The sequence below is a fragment of the Perognathus longimembris genome, chromosome 28 (genome assembly GCF_023159225.1).
Source record: "Perognathus longimembris pacificus isolate PPM17 chromosome 28, ASM2315922v1, whole genome shotgun sequence".
Lineage (NCBI taxonomy): Eukaryota > Metazoa > Chordata > Mammalia > Rodentia > Heteromyidae > Perognathus > Perognathus longimembris.
Window position 1 is genome coordinate 101,405,485 of NC_063188.1, and position 17,484 is coordinate 101,422,968.

Sequence of the window (17,484 nt, forward strand, 5' to 3'; positions counted from 1 at the left end):
TTTTAATCAAACATTGAAATATTAACAATTTTTAAGTGCCTCACTAACAACACAAGCACTTTTCTTCATTCCTTTACACCAGCCTTCCTGCTTTAAGACCTCACACAAGTCTCATAGTGTTCAAAACAAAAAAACCCTTGTGGTTGAACTCAAACATAGGTCAGAATATGATAGGCTAGAACTAGGCCAAGTGTTTAAAGACCCAAATTTAAGATAATAAAGGAAGTACTATGTAAGCAAAGTGAGGGTTGGAGCAAGATTAAAAAAAAAACAACACACAAAATCACTTCCTAAATGGCCTAGGTGAATTCAGAGTTCTTTAGTGAATTATTTAATGATGTTACTTCCTTTCTGAATATATGACTGCTTGGGTGATAGGTATCAAGCAATTGTGGCTCTTCTGTTCTACAAATTCCTTCCCACTTCTGTCAGGAACATTTACTAGATCATAATTTGGTCTGAGAACAGTATTTGTTTCGGTTGCAGTGGAATAGGTGTAAATGAGAGTAGATCTAAATATAAACATTCCTCAAAAATAATAAAATTAAGGAGGTTATTTTTGTTTGTGTCTTATAAAAATAGTCTCAATACAATGTGTTGTATATAATCTAAACAGTGTGTTTTGTACAATGTCTTGGATAAAAAACACCCATCTTTACATCCTTTAAAAAACAGCTACCTAAAAACCATTCAAAATATGAGGTAAATACTCAATCATAAAAATGATAGCTTTGTATTAGAGACCATATTTGGTGAATGTGTAATCATTTAACTTCAGAAGATTGTGTAGGGGCTGGGAATGTGGCTTAGCAGCAGAGTGCTTGCCTAGCATGCATGAAGCTATGGGTTCCCTCCATTCCCCAGCACCACATGAACAGAAAAAGCAGGAAGTGGCGCTGTGTCTCAAGTGGTAGAGTGCTAGCCTTGAGCAAAAAGAAGCCAGGGACAGTGCTCAGGCCCTGAGTTCCAGCCCCAGGACTGGCAAAAAAAAAGATTGTATGGTACTTTTAGCATAGTATGATATAGAATGTCGTACAGAAATTCTATTCTACATCAGTGTTACATAGTTTTTTTTTCACATTTTGTCTATAGGAGAATGTTTTTAAACTATGATTATGGATTTTGAAAAATGTTTCATTAAGTTTCTTTTCCTTTCCTGTTTCATTTTTTTTACCACTTTTCAGGTTTTTTTTCTTTCCCACAACTGAAGATCTGAGGAGAGGACAGGTATTGTTACACGTCAACTGTCAATTAACAACTATGACACATTACTGAACACTTCATTATTTTCAGTGATTGTGATGTGGGATGGTAGCTTTTCAAAAATCTAAGAAAATATTTTATTTTAGCACTTTGATTTTGAACTAATGGTGTAGTTCCAAAATGTGAAACTTCTTGTGTGCATTTAGGTTCTAAGAAAAAGAGATAAAATTTTATCTAATTAGACAAGTAGGGCTGGAAATGTGACTTAGTGGTAGAGTGCTTGCCTAGCATGCATACAGCCCCGTGTCCTCAGCACCACGTAAACAGAAAAAAGCTGGAAGTGGCACTGTGGCTCCAGTGGTAGAGTGCTAGCCTTGAGCAAAGAAGCTCAGGGACAGTGCCCAGGTCCTGAGTTCAAGCCCTAGGACTGGCATAAAACAAAAACAAGTATAAGCTAGGCATTGGTGGCTCATGTCTCTAATCCTAACTACTCAGAGGCTGAAATCTGAAGATCATGATTCAAAGCCATCCCTGGTAGGAAAATATGTGAAACTCTTATCTCCAAATAACCAGCATAAATCCCAAATTGGAGCTGTGGCTAAAGTGGCTGAGTGCTAGCTTTAAGAAAAAAAGGTGAGTGAGCATCCTAGCCTGAGTTCAAACAAGGACAAACACCAAAAAAAAAAGTATAAGCAGACTTTACTTTTTCTTTAGAATGTATCTTATTTTTACATAAGAAGGGTAGCATAATTAAGTTGTACACTCTTGACCAAGAACATAACATTTAGTAAATTACAAAAAAAATTAAAATTAACAAATAAGTTATCCAAAAGTTCAAATTTCAGAATTGTTAAGATGTCTTAAATGTTATTATCTACTAAAAAATCCATATGGGGGCAGGGGATATGACCTAGTGGCAAGAGTGCCTGCCTCGGATACATGAGGCCCTGGGTTCGATTCCCCAGCACCACATATACAGAAAACGGCCAGAAGTGGCGCTGTGGCTCAAGTGGCAGAGTACTAGCCTTGAGCAAAAAGAAGCCAGGGACAGTGCTCAGGCCCTGAGTCCAAGGCCCAGGACTGGCCAAAAAAAAAAAAAATCCATATGGTTGGGGCTGGGAATATGGCCTAGTGGCAAGAGTGCTTGCCTCCTATACCTGAGGCCCTGGGTTCAATTCCTCAGCACCACATATACAGAAAATGGCCAGAAGTGGCACTGTGGCTCAAGTGGCAGAGTGCTAGCCTTGAGCAAAAAAGAAGCCAGGGACAGTGCTCAGGCCCTGAGTTCACGGCCTAGGACTGGCCAAAAAAAAAAAAATCCATATGGTTGTTATAATTAATACGATTTGTTCTAAACTTCCATGCTCAGGGACATGTGATCTGTCACGCTGCAAATGATGGGTGAGGTCAGAGTAGCCTAGTTCCCCCAATACAGATGGGACGTTTGGGGCCTTTAAATGGTTCTGATTATAATGAACTTCAGGGACATCTTGTTAGTCTACCTAAGTAATGCATAAATGTACTAGTATTTGGTTCTTTATGTATTTTAGTGGATAACAGATTTTAAAGTATTGATAACAAACACATCTCATTCCTTCAGTTCACATGAGTACATTTTACTACTAAGCATTAAATGTACTTCCCTTCTCATCTGTCAATGTGTTCTTTTAGAGTTAATGAAATGTCTATCATTTATCTGGAATAAATATCACCTCAGATATTTGATTTATCAATTTAATACCAAAAAGTATAGATGGAAGGGAAAAAAACCCATAAATCCTACTTATTAAGTAAAATAGGCCACTATTTGACAAAACAAACAAAAATATACTGCATATAGTTTAGAAATCAAATTCAGAAAAAAATACCCTCATTACTTATGATTATTCATTGCATTTGGCCTATTTTAAGTGAATACACTAGTTACTTTAAGTGTTTTCAGTTTTGCTTATCTCCTTAAATTTTTAAAAGAAACTGGAATAATTTGGATAAATGTTAAAATGTGAAAGAACCATAAGCTTTAGAGCCATAAAGACCTGTTTGAGTCTAGCAGGGTAACTTGATAACTTCATGAAATTATTTAATATCTCTATGTTCAAAACTACAAAATAAGGCTCTGCTTTATAGAGTTGTGAGAATTAAATGAGATAATAGTATATGTAAAACACTTGTACAATACATGGCTTACATGTTTAATAAATAATCTTACAACAAATCTTGTCTCTGGAAGAACTGTCTGAGAAAGTTTTACCTCTGGGATTTTTTCTAGAATCAAGCAGAGTAGTTGGAAACTATTTCTTTGGTTGAGCTGTTTAATCAGTCATTGTAATATCTGAAAATATTTGTAAGGGTAAGGTGAATAGAAATCTCTTTAAGTATTGTTATACATATATACATATGTATGTATATGTATGTATATTCCTTTTCCAATGTTGTCTTTAAAGGAGAGAAACGGATAAGAATATTGTGAAGAATAAGGAAGAAGAACAATATGCTCACATTTTAACATTGCATGATTGGAAGACATATCACAATCCATGGAATGTAGTTTAAATAGGACTGGCTTTTCTCCTTAGTGACATGTAAAGTAATAATATATCTTACATATTATGATGTCTTATGATCAGTGAAATATGTTAGATTCTGTACGCCAACTTCTTTTTTTTTTTTTTTTGCCAGTCCTGGGCCTTGGACTCAGGGCCTGAGCACTGTCCCTGGCTTCTTCCCGCTCAAGGCTAGCACTCTGCCACTTGAGCCACAGCGCCGCTTCTGGCCGTTTTCTGTATATGTGGTGCTGGGGAATCGAACCTAGGGCCTCGTGTATCTGAGGCAGGCACTCTTGCCGCTAGGCTATATCCCCAGCCCCTGTACGCCAACTTCTTGAAGGTAATGTGTCCCTGAAGAAAAAATTAAAGCCAATATACAACATCATTAAGTAGAATATTCATTTTCTTTCTAGTACATACCCCCAAACAAGGTATGTACTTTTCATATATTAATCAGATCTGTTTCTTTCACTTTAGGGAAATGAGCTAATATAGAGCAACTCCCTGTTGCTATACACTTATTTTGGTTGTTTGAATATGCCATGAATAACTGGGTTTTCCTGTCTAGAAATCCATTCCTTTGGATTTTTGTCTGTTACAAAGTGTAGGTACTTAAGAAATTTTAAGTACTACATGGCATTTTTCAAACACAGAAGTCTATGGAGACATTGATCCAGTATTACCTGGAAATGAGCCATTATATTTAATTGACTATATCAAATGTTTTTGTTTTGTCAAGCATTTTTATTTCATATATGATTGAAATCTTCATGGGTTAAATTATACAATAGCCAAGAGTTGGTGGTTCACACTTGCAATCCTAGCTACTTGGGAGGCTGAAATTGTGAGGATGGTGTTCAATGCCAGCCCAGGCAGAAAAGTTCACAAGACCTGCTCATATTTGAGAACTGGATGGCGTGGCACATATCTATCCTAGCTACAATGGAAAGCTTAAAGGATGCTAATTGCAGTCCAAGTGTGCACTAAGAGATATCAGTTAACCAGAAAAATGCCAGACTAGAAGTATGGCTCAAGTGGTAGAGCACCATCTATGAGCAGAAGAAGCTGAATGAGAGCTCAAGCACTAGTGATGGCAAACTTGCTCTATAATTGAAGCCCAATATTCATAGTTTAAAATTTTCTCTTTTTATACACCACTGTATTCCATCCATCTGCCTGCCTCCACCACTGTACTTTCTTAAATTAATTTCCTCTGATGTGCAGTTACTAGAGAATAGATAACCAGGGTTTAATAGTATTTCAGTGCAGCCACTTTTAACTTGGGACTGTTTTTTGGCTACATCTCCTTTTGGAAAAACAAAACCCATCAAATAATATAGCATCCTCACCCTTTTGCTATATTCTGCCCATCAGGTACTTAACCTATGGAGTCAAGGATATTTGCTGAGCATGTAACAACCTAATAAACTGGTTTATGGGGTTTTTGGGGGGGGTTGTTTTTGCTAGTACTAGAGCTTGAATTCAGGATCTCGTACTCTTGTTTGGCTTTCACTCACAACTGGCACTCAACTGTTTGAGCCTTGCCTTCACTTCTGGCTTTTTTTTTTTTTTGCTGATTATTTGGAGATATGATTCTTTTGAATTTCTCTGCCCAGCTAGACTTCAAACCTAAATCCTCAGATTCCAGACTCCAGATTATAGGCATGAGCCACTGATGCCCAGCTGATTTGTGTTTTGAAATACCCTAAAAGAATGGCTTGATTATTGGCATTACCTACTGTGCATATTTACCTTCTCTTGCACATGAGCTAGAAAGTACGATGTATGTGAACTGAAGAACTGGGAGCTTGGGACAAGGGTGTAACTCAAGTGATAAGAGATCTCCCTAATTGCCTAGTAGCAAGAGTGCTTGCCTCATATACAAGAGACTTCCCTAACAAGCAGAAGGCCCTGAGTTCAAACCCACCAAAAAAGAAAAAAAAACAAGTGGGATGGAAAGGTAGCTTGTTACTGCTCCACCTGCAGACAGGTTTTCATATCGAGTCCATTTTTGTTGTTTTCATGAAATAGTGTTAGTTTCCTAAATATTAGAAATACTACACTTGAATGTAAATCCAGTAGCACTTTTTTTGTGTGTGTGATCCTTCCATGATATAGACTCATAGTCATACTAAGTAGAATTTTCTCATCTTAACATATCCATAGTCTGTTATACACCTTAAAAAAACTAGTTATTTTTTCCAGTATATACAGTTTTATATCATCTTACATATGATGATTAATTTATCTTTAAATCTGACCTGGCCATCTAGCTTTCTGTGAGCCTAACTCTAATGCTTTAGTCTAACAGCTTGTCATAGGAAACTTAGTTCAGTCATTTAATATGTGTTAGGAGCAGATGACAAACGATAGGTTGAAGTAAAAGATCATTTTGACATTGATAGATTGAACTGCATCTCACTTGTATAATGCTACCACTCAAATTATACCTCCAGCCTGGCTTCTTGCTGGTTAATTGGAGTTGAAGTCTTGATAATTTTCTGCCCAGGCTGACCTTGAACTGCCATCTTCTGATCAAAGCTTGCTGAGTAGCTAAGACCACAGGCCTGACTCACTAGAACTGGCCTGATTTTTTTTGCCAGTCCTGGGACTTGGACTCAGGGCCTGAGCACTGTCCTTGGCTTCTTTTTGCTCAAGGCTAGCATTCTACCTCTTGAGCCACAGCACCACTTCCAGCTTTTCCTGTTTATGTGGTGCAGAGGAATCGAACCCAGGGCTTCATGTCTGTGAGGCAAGTACTCTACCCACTAGGCCATATTCCCAGCCCTGATTTTTTTTTTGCCTTTTTACATTGGAGGTGGAATTCTGGACCTCAAGCTTGCTATCCAAGTGCTCTACCACTCAACCAAGTCTCCAGTCCTGAATTTTAATTTGACTTAAAATTAATAACCACCAGTGTATGTCCACTAATACATTAAGTAGTACACTCCTAGATTATAGGATTTGTATAATTTGAAGCCTTTTTGCTGTATATGCCTTTTCAGTTTATGTTTTGAAATGAATAAACTTTTTCTTTTTTCTTTTTATTGCCAGTCCTGAAGCTTGGACTCATGGCCTGAGCACTGTCCCTGGTTTCTTTTTGCTCAAGGCTAGCACTCTACCACGTGAGCCACAGCACCACTTCCGGCTTTTCCGTTTATGTGGTGCTGAGGAATTGAACCCAGGGCTTCACGCACACTGTACTGTTATGCCACATTCTTAACCCATAAGCTACTTTTTCTTAAGTGGTACCCTACGCATCACCATTCTGCTCTTTCTACTGTACTAGTTTTATAGTGGAATGCCTCATTCAAGTTGATAATGCTGAAGCATTTATGAGATTTAGCTGTCAAAATCTGCTGCAGTTAGTTAGGACTAGGTGTAGTAGCACATGCCTGTGATCTCAGCAATTCCAGTCAGAGATCAGAAGAAAAAGATAATGACCAAAATGATAGGTATTTACATATTTGTATGTAGTGTGAAACCTTCCTCTTACCGAGTGGGCCTATGAAGAAACCATGATCCCGACATGAGCTAGAAACGTTTAAGTAGTTAATGAAGCTAGAAAATTTAGTAAAATTGATATACTTTCCAAATAGTCGGGGCTAAGTGGGCTTTTATAAGCTGGCCTAAGAAAGAGCATTTGACATTTTATGGGGAAATGCTTTGATATTTCTAAAAGACAACTGTCTTACGTATGAGACATAATGCCTTTATATTTGAAGAGAAAGAGAGAGAAAGGCCTGCCTGACACCATGACTCACACCTGTAATCCTAGCTACTAAGAGGCTACAATCTGGGGATCACCGTTCAAAGCCAGCTCACTGAGACAGGAAAGTATGTGAGTTTTTCATCTCCAATAAGCTACCAAAAAATTAGAAGTGGAGCTGTGGCTCAAGTGGTAGAGGACTAACTAGCTTTGAGCATAAAAAGCTTAGAGAGAGTGCCCAGGCCCTGAGTACAAGCTCCAAGATCTGCACAAGAGATAGAAAGAGAGAAGGGCTACATAGACACTGCTTAACGTTTCTCTTTGCAGAATCTCCTAGGTATATGCTTGAATCAATTTGCTGTTATTTGCACTTTAGTACATTATTACTTACCTATTACCTTTCTTCTGAAAAATTACTTGATATAGTCCTTCAAATTGCCAGAAAACAGGGTATGGCTCATACACAAAAATGCTAATTTTATTTTTCTCAGTTGTGGAACTTGAACTCAGGACCTGGTCACTATCCCTGAGCTATTTTACTCAAGGCTAGCCCTCTACCACTTTGAGCCACAGTGCCCCTCCTGGTTCTCTGCTGGTTATTTGGAGAAAAGAGTCTCACGCACTTTCCTGCCTGAGCTGGCTTTGAACCTTGCTCCTCCAATCTCAGCCTTCTGAATAGCTGTTGTATAAGAAGAATAATTAAAATTATACAATCATTGGATTTTTTTCTTTAGACTTTTTGAAATTATTAGATCAAAAAGCTCTGGCTTTTAATTGACATAATTTGTAAAAGGCGAAAGATTTATACGATCTGAAGAGAAACCAGAGTATTTTACATATAATTTGTATACCATAAGCTTCACCTCTGTAAATCATACTATTTGTTGGTTCTTAATATATTTACAAAATTGTGCAACTTTCACCATGCCTATTATCTCATGAAGAAATGTCTAGTCATTAGGAGACATTCCCCTTATGTCCCTTCCCCCAATCCCTGGCAACCATTAATCTACTTTCTACCTCTAGACTTGCCTATTGTGAACATTTCATATTAATGGAATCCTACAATATGTATCCTTTGTATCTGGTGTCTCTTGCCATGATATTTTCAAGGTCTATCCATATTATAACATGTATCAGTGCTTCACTGTGTTTGTGGTTGATATTCCATTGTATGGACATGCCACATTTTGTTTATCCAGTCATCAGTTGGTAAAATTTGATGACTTATTTCTACTTTGGCTTCTATAATAACCACTTATATAATACTATTTTGAACATTTGAGTACAAGCTTTTCAGGGTACATATGTTTCCAATTCTCTTGTTAATATATCAGGAAAGAAACTGCTGAGTTATGTGTTCAAGACTATATTTAATATTTTGAGGAACTGCCAAACTTTTCAAGCTCAACTGTCCTATTTTACATTCCTATTAGCAGTATATGAGAGTTCCAGTTTTCCACATCCTCTCCAACATGTGTTACTGTCTTTATTTTTATCTGTAACCATCATAGCAGGTCTGAAGCGATAGCTCATTGATTTCATTTGTGTTTTACTAATGACTAATGGTATTCAGGATCTTTTCATATGCTTATTGTCCCACAAGACATAAATCTTATGCTTATTTTGTAACTGATTTGGGAACTTAAATGAAATTTTTCTCTGATACTAATATTAGCAGCTACTTATTTATAGTATATGTATATTCTCAGAAAACTTGATTTTAATGTGTATTTTTAAAGACTTTTGTTTTCAGAAGTAATAAAAACAAGACTTTTTCTAGAATAGTGGTTTTATATCCAGGTTCTTAGAGCCCTAAGTTCTATGAAAGTACCTTCAGATACCTCTTTACCTGAGTACCCCTTATTTGAGCCACAGAGGCTTCCTAGAGGAACATTCCATAGAGTTAAAATTTACTTATAGAAAGTTACAGTGACTTAGTTTCCTCTTTAGTTTCTTATTTAAAGCAAAAGTGCAGGAATTCATTGAAAGTAAAAATACAAAAATTTCTGAAATTAAATGTAAATCAACATGTAAATGAATTATCCTCAAAAATTTATCTTAAAGGGAAATATAATATATATGCATTTCGTTTGAAAAAGTAAAATGTGTAAATAGAATTCTATTGTCTCCTTTCCTTAAAGTTCTTATTTGCTGTTTGTAGAACTCAAGAGGAATAACTTACAATCAATATTGATATCAATAGGAGGGTTGCTTAAAGAGAGGTATACCATTGGAAAATTAAAAATAAGATTTGTTACTGATGTTGTGGCTTAAAACGATAGATCACTAGCCTTGAGTGAAAAATCTCAGGGACAGCTCCCAAGCCCTGAATTCAAGACCCATGATTGACAAAAATAAAATAAATTTGCCAGGCACTGGTGGCTCTTGCCTGTAATCCTAGCTACTCAGGAGGCTGAGATCTAAGGATTGCAGTTCAAAGAAGCCCGGGAAGAAAAGTCTCCATGAGAGTCTTATCTTCAATAAACCACTCAGAAACGGGAAGTGGCATTGTGGCTCAAGTTGTAGAATGCTAGCCTTGTGCACAAAGAGGCTCCCAGACTCTGAAAAGCCCTACAACCAACAATAACAGCAATAATAATAATAAATTTGTTGCCAGGCACTGCTGGCTCAAACCTATAATCATAGCTACTCAGGAGGCTGAGCTCTGAGGGTCATGGTTCAAGCCAAAGCAAGGCCCAGGAAGGAAAGACTGAGACTATTAACCATCAAAAAGCTGGAAATGCAGCTGTGGCTCAAGTGGTAGAGTACTAGTCTTGAGCAAAAATGCTCAGGGATAGCAAACCAGGCCCTGACTTTAAACCCAGAGATCACAGAAAAAAAATTGTCTTTGGATTAACAAAAAGAACTAATAAATTTGTTTTAGATGATTTTTTTCTCTTCATCCTTCTGAATAGGTATAATACAGAAATAGATGATAATGAGTTAAATAGAAATCTTTTCCTGTCTAAAAGTACCAGCTTGTCTAGACAGCTGAATAGCATTAAGTAAGCTAAATTAAGAATAATGTAAACAGATGTAATTGAATGTTTAGGGGAAAATTATAATCTATAACATAATAGTTTTCTTTAGTTCATTTTAAACCATAATGTGGAAAAACAGAAAATAAATGTTTTCAACTTAAAAGTCACTTGGGAGGACCTGTGCACTGGTGGCTTATACCTGTAATCCCACCTAATCAGGAGGCTGAGATCTCAGGATCACTGTTTGAAGCCAGCCCAGGTAGGAAAGTTTGTGAGACTATCTCCAATTAAGCACCAAAAAAAGCCAAACATGGAGCTATGGCTCAAGTGGTGTAGTCGCCAGCCTTGAACTCAAAAGCTCAGGGATGCTACCCAGTTCATGCCCCATGACTGACAGGAAAAAAAATCTCTTGGAAAAGTCTTCAGGTTTGTCAAGATGAAAAACCCTGGTTCTTCTAGGTCCTTACCATTAAATGCCTTGGATGTTACATGACAAATGAGCATAGTAAATTAGGAAAATACATCAACAGACACTAATATTGTGATGATTCAAATGTTGGAAATATCTAACCAGGATTTTAAAGCAACAATTGTAAAAAAAAAATGCTTTAGTGAGCATCATAAACATACTTAAATGAATTTTTTGTCTCAGAAAATAAATGAAGAGGCAGTTATGATGGCTTGTTTTTAATCCTAACTACTCAGGAGGTTGCGATTAGGGAGATCAAGGTTCAAGGACAGCCAGGTCAAAAATGTTTTCAAGGCTCCATCTAACTGATTTTTTTAAAGTGGGTGTAGTGCCATTTCCCCTATCATCACAGCTACTTGGGAATCAGTAGCACTTCATGCTAGCCCTGGCAAAAAGCAATATCCTATTCAAAAAAAAGAACAAAAAAGGCTGGAGGCATGATTCAAGTGGTAGAATGCCTGCTTAGCAAACATGGCCCTGATTTCAAACACCATAACTGCCAAAAATTAAATACAAGGTACAAAGAAGAACTAAATGGAAATTTTAGAACTGAAAAGTACAATTAACAGATAAGATGACTATCCTGAGCTCAGTGGAAGAATGGAGATGACTAGAAAGAATTTGTAATATTGAAGATAAAGTGATAGAAATTACCCAATATAAGCAGTGGCCTTAGGAGACATTATCAAAAATTTCTTGTCATCAAAGTCCCAGAAAGAAGAAAATGGACTGACGCAAATTTAATGGCTGAAATATCTTCACACATGATTAAACACACACACACTCACACACACACCACAAACCCTACAGATTCTAGTGGTTAAATTAAACGCAGACAAGATAAGGTAAAATTACTTACTGCTAGACTCAAAAACAAACCTATAAAATTGAGTTACTATTTAGTGGATAACTCAATTGTTTGGAAATATTAGTTGCACAATAATGTGAATATACCGAACTATACACTCAAAACTGGACTTCATCAAAGTCATAACATTTCTCTCTGAATAAAGCTCTTTGAAGAGGATGAAAAGACAGTTACAAATAGAATATATTTTCCAAACTATGTCTGGTATTGAATTGTATTTATCAAAGCCATTTGGTGTAAACCAACTGTACAATTCATGGGGAGAGAGGGAAATGGGGAGGGAGGAGGCGAGGAGAAAAATGAGGGAGGTAACAAATTGAACAAGAAATGTACTCACTGCCTTACGTATGAAACTGTAACCCTCTGTACATCATTTGACAATAAATAAGTAAATATTAAAAAATAAATGAAGCAATAAAGTAAAAAAAAGAATTGCATTTATAACAAAAGGACTCAAAACTCAACAGGAGCAAAGATAAAGAATAGAAAATGGACAGAAGGGATAAACAAATATTTCAAGAAAGAATAGGTAGCAAATATGCCCATGTAAAGATCTTAACAGTAGTTTTTCAAACAAAAATAGATATTTAATGTTACCTAATACATTCTATTATATTTTATTTAGAAACAACCTGTTAAAAGAAGTTGCAAAAATAAGAGAAGTCTCATATACCTTTAACTTAGTTTGCCTCCATTATAACATCTTATATAACTTCCTATCAAAAACCAAGAACTGATACTGATGTGAAGCACAGAAATTATTCAGATTTCACTAGTTTTACAGGCACTTGCTTGTGTATATATGTTCTACATAATTTTCTTATCACATTTGTAAGTCTCAATATCTACCATCACAGTAAAATACTGTTTTATCAGCACCAGGATTCCTCATGTTGCCCCTTTATGACTTCACTTTCTCCTCTTCCTAACATCTGGTAACTACAGATTTATTCATTTCTGTAATTCTATCATGTCAAGAATGTGTCCTTAAAGTGTAGAAGAGCGGAGAAAAAAAAATGGAACAAGAAAGAGATTTATGCTGTAAGCTTTTCACTTCGTTTTTATTCCAGAGAGAAAGAAAATGCTTTCAACAACCATGTTTAATATGCACGTATCATGTTAATAATCCAATTTATGGATCAATAAACACAGGATCTTCCTCCTCCCCCCTCCAAAAAAAAGAATGTGTCCTTAATATTAAAATGTTATCTCAAACCATCGTGATTGATGGGGTCCCTATAGGCACTCACTAAATATGGCTGCTATTTTCACTTCTACTTTGGATTCTAGAAGACCTTGCTAATGTAATTAGTCAAAAAATTAGTATTCCAAAAATAATAAAAGATAACTTTATAGGTGATATAATCATCTACTCAGATAATCTGAGGAAACCCACTAAAAAAGGTTTGCTAAAACTGTTAATCAGCAAATGATACTCCACAAAATACATTCCAGAATCAATAAAATAGCCTTTACTAAGTTACATTGAAGAATAATTTGAAAAGAAATTGAGAAAAATCTATGGTTTAATGTAATTTAGGATTTGAGGGGTTTTGTTTTTTTTCTTTTAAAGAATTGAGCATAACTTTTCCTTGTATCTTGAAAGTTCTCAGATTCTTGGGATTCTTAAATTTTCCTTAGGTTTCTGTAAATGGCTTATTGCTTATGTGAACAGCTATTACTAACAGTTTTTTTAGTAAAATGTTGTTAGTGTTAGGCCTAATAAATATGTAGGCAGAATTAATCATAGAACTGTAATTAGAAACCACTTTTATTTGGGGTTATCTTTTCAGAACTAAGTAAGTCTTGGCTTTGCTGGCAGTGGACCAGAGCTTCACACTTACCAGGCAAGGGCTCTATCACTTGAGTTCTTTTCTATTTTTTTGCCAGTCCTGGAGCTTGAACTTGGGGCCTGGGTACTGTCTCTGAGCCTCTTTCTAGCACTCTACCTCTTGAGCCGCAGTGCCACTTCTGGCTTTTTCTGTTTATGTGGTGCTGAAGAATAGAACCCAAGGCTTCGTGCATGCTAGGCAAGCACTCTACTGCTAACCCACATTCACAGCCCATGTTATTTTCTTTTTGAGATAAGGTCTTCTAACTTTGCCCAGGCTGACCTGGAAGTCATAATTAATCTGCAAGTAACTGGGATTACAGGCATGCACTAGCTTGCCCTGCTCCTAGAGTGATTTTCAGTTTGTTTCTTAGTAAATTCATTCATTCAAAAAGGCATATTTTAGCTGAATGATGTTTATAAAACCCTGTGAATTTAATTTTAAATGATTATTAACAATTATTAGTAAGATATTAAAGTTCAATTTAGTCGATGTTTAAGCATCACTTGTTATACAAGGGGCCCAAATGATTTTGCCACAATCACAGCAGAATAAACTCTTATATATTGAAGTGAAGTGGTTGTCTGCTTTGAACAGGCAATCCTCATTCATTGAGCCCCTGGAACCATAAATAGGTTTATTCCTGAGACTTCTGAAATAGCCAACCCAAGTTACCTAGAACTCAAGATTTTTACCCTAGAAGGGGTAGAGGACCCATTAGGGCAATGAAATACTCAAATATCCTCAAATATTAATGTTTGTCATTTCCCCTGGCAAAATAAACAGAAAGATAAGTTGATGCATAACATCTAACATCTGGCTTAGCTGAGCATTTACTACAACCTCCAGCACATTTAGTTTCCAAATCTTATGGATAATAGAACTGTAATAACGTCACTTGTCCAAAGTTACACCTATAGTAATGAGCAAAGCCAGGTCTTGAAACTTGATATATCAAGATGGCCTGTGATATTTTCACTACTTTGATTTACTAGGCTTGTTTGAGCACTGAGTAACCTAAGGTGCCCATTTACAAAGTAAAATACTATGTTATGGAGCTTCTAGAAATTCTAGTTCCGTTTTGGCCTGAGGGAAACCTGCTAACTTTGTTTTGTTTTGCTTTGTTTAATCTTTTTGCAGTGCTAAAGAGTGAACGGAGCACCTCACAGGCCACAGGCAAATGCTCTACCACTAAGTTACAACTCCAGCCTCCAAGTAATGTATATATATATTTTTTTGCCTGTCCTGAGGCATGAACTCCAGGCCTGAGCACTGTCTCTGGATTCTTTTTGCTCAAGGCTAGCACTCTACTACTTGAGCCACAGCGCCACTTCTGTTTTTTTCTATATATGTGGTGCTGAGGAGTCGAACCCAGGGCTTCATGTATATGAGGCAAACACTGTACCAATAGGCAATATTCCCAGCCCACAAATTATCTATCTTTAACAAGAATGTAGTCAGGCAGATTTGAGAAATACTATTGTTTTATATTAAGAGGTGATCCTGGCTACTCAGAAGGCTGAGATCTAGGGATCATGGTTCAGAGCCAACTCAGACAAGAAAGACCTTGAGACTTGTATCTTCAATAAACTAGGGCTGGGAATATGGCTTAGTGGTAAAGTGCTGCCTCGCATACATGTAGCCCTGGGTTCAGTTCCTCAGTCCCACATATATAGAAAAAGCCAGAAGTGGCACTGTGGCTCAAGTGGAAGAGGGCTAGCCTTGAGCAAAATGAAGCCAGGGACAGTGCTCAGGCCCTGAGTTCAAGCCCCAGGCATGGCAAAAAATAAACTACTAAAAAAAGCTAGAAGTGGAGCTTTGTAGCTCAAGTTGTAGAGCACTCTTCTTGAACAAAAAAAACCTCAGGAACAGAGCCTAGGCCCTGAGTTCAAGCTCAGGATTGGCACACGCACAGAGATATACCCACATACACAGAATAGGGTTTGAAGAGGCAGAAAATTTAAGTTTTTAAGAAGTTGGAAGGGGGGCTGGGAATGTGGCTTAGTGGTATAGTGCTTGCCTAGCATGTACAAAGCCCTGAGCAAAAAGAAGCCAGAGACAATGCTCAGGCCCTGAGTCCAAGCCCCAGGACTGGCAAAAACAAAAAAAGAAGTTGGAAATTTACAAGTTGTCTCTGCTAGTATAACAAGAATAGTGTGGGCTGGGAATATGGCCTAGTGGCAAGAGTGCTTGCCTCATATACATGAAGCCCTAGGTTCGATTCCTCAGCAGCACATATATAGAAAAAGCCAGAAGTGGTGCTGTAGCTCAAGTTGGCAGAGTGCTAGCCTTGAGCAAAAAGAAGCCAGGGACAGTGCTCAGGCCCTGAGTCCAAGCCCCAGGACTGGCAAAAAAAAACCCCAAAAAACAATAGTGTAAGATTGGCTTATAGAAATCATAAAATTGAATTTGATTATTTAATCTGTACAGAAAAATACTTCTTATTTTTCTTTAAGTAACTTTGTAGCACAAATTCTTTGCCATTTTTTGTTTTACATGAGAATTACTACTTTATAGATTATTATAGATAAAACTATTTTGAATGCAAATAAATGAGAAAGAGGTAGAATTAAAAATATAAAAAACTTCCTTATGACAGAATCTAATTTTCTCAGGTACATAATCCACACAAATTCTTAAATAATCTTACTCTAAAACTTTAATCCTTAAAATCAAGCAGAGAGAGCTCTCAGCCATGTATTTTATGGGTAAAAAAACCACAGCTCAGAGAGGCTTAGGAACTTGCCCACAGATTGTGATATAATTTCAAATTCATGCTGACCAACGCTCTGTAGAATTCTCCTGAATTATAAGTACCAGAAAAAAAATGACACTTCCAAGGTCATGCTAGTTTGTCAAAATTTAATGGCAAAGCATGTTTAATTTTTATCATATGCATAGTTCAATTGGTTTTATGTTTTCTTTGTTTTTTTATTGTCCTATTGAGAATGAATATATTTAGAAGAACTATTTGTAAGAGATGATATAATTTGGAATATTATATCCAATCAATGATGTGTTAGGAAAATGAACCCTAAGCTTCTTAGAATAGTGTATTTACAAATGTATAGTTTTCTAACACAGTGTATTTAAAGAACTCTAGTTTTCTCTGCTTTTATTACAAAATTTTTTATGGATAGAGTCATGAGCAGAGCCTGCACATTAGTTCTAACAGTGATATGACATGGTCTCTTGCAAGGTACAGATAGTAGAGCCTTTAGATTTAAACTTAGGCTCAGTTTTTTTAGCAAACAAAACAGCTCTGGTATATTGGACAAATTATTAACTTTCAACCTTTTACAATTATTCATATTTCTTTGTGTCAGTAGTTAGAAGAGTATTCACTTATGAGTGCTTTGTTTTCTTGTTCAATTTTCATCATGATCAGAAAACATGTTTGATTTCTGCCTTTGAGAGTTTAGCTAAAATGAACTCTGGGAAATAGAAATGAGTTTTTATTCCTTTGTTGGTTTGGTTTTCTTTTTGTCTTGTTTGTTCATCTCCTTGAGGAGGGCAAGAGGAACACAGATATGGAAGGACAAAGTGTACTCACTAGACACTATGTTGGAAATGAACTATACAACATATGGGTTGGGACAGGAGGAACAAACTGGGAGAGAGCGAAGGAGAGGGTGACAAAAAGAAATGTACTCATGCTGGGTACCAGTGTCTCATGCTGAGATCTGAGGATCATGGTTCAAAGCCAGCTGGGGCAGAAAAGTTCCAGTGAGATCCTTATCTCCAATTAACCACTCAAAAACTGGAAGTGGAGCTGTGACTTGAGCAAAAGAGCTCTGGGACAGCATCCAGGCCCTGAGTTCAAGCCCCACAACCAACAACAACAACAAAAAAATGTCCTCATTACCTGACTTA

The 17,484-nt window shown here is 36.7% G+C and overlaps 1 protein-coding gene and 1 long non-coding RNA gene across 5 annotated transcripts in view; one reads left to right on the forward strand and one right to left on the reverse strand.

Annotated features, from left to right (window-relative positions):
* Rps6ka3 (ribosomal protein S6 kinase A3) overlaps positions 1–17,484 on the forward strand; it is a 90,662-nt gene that overhangs the window by 3,214 nt on the left and 69,964 nt on the right. The window lies entirely within an intron of this gene.
* Positions 889–16,900, reverse strand: LOC125344237. The gene is made up of 3 exons (XR_007209448.1): positions 15,981–16,900; positions 15,672–15,772; positions 889–951 (listed from the first exon to the last, which is right to left on the reverse strand). It is a non-coding gene; the product is annotated as an uncharacterized LOC125344237 (long non-coding RNA).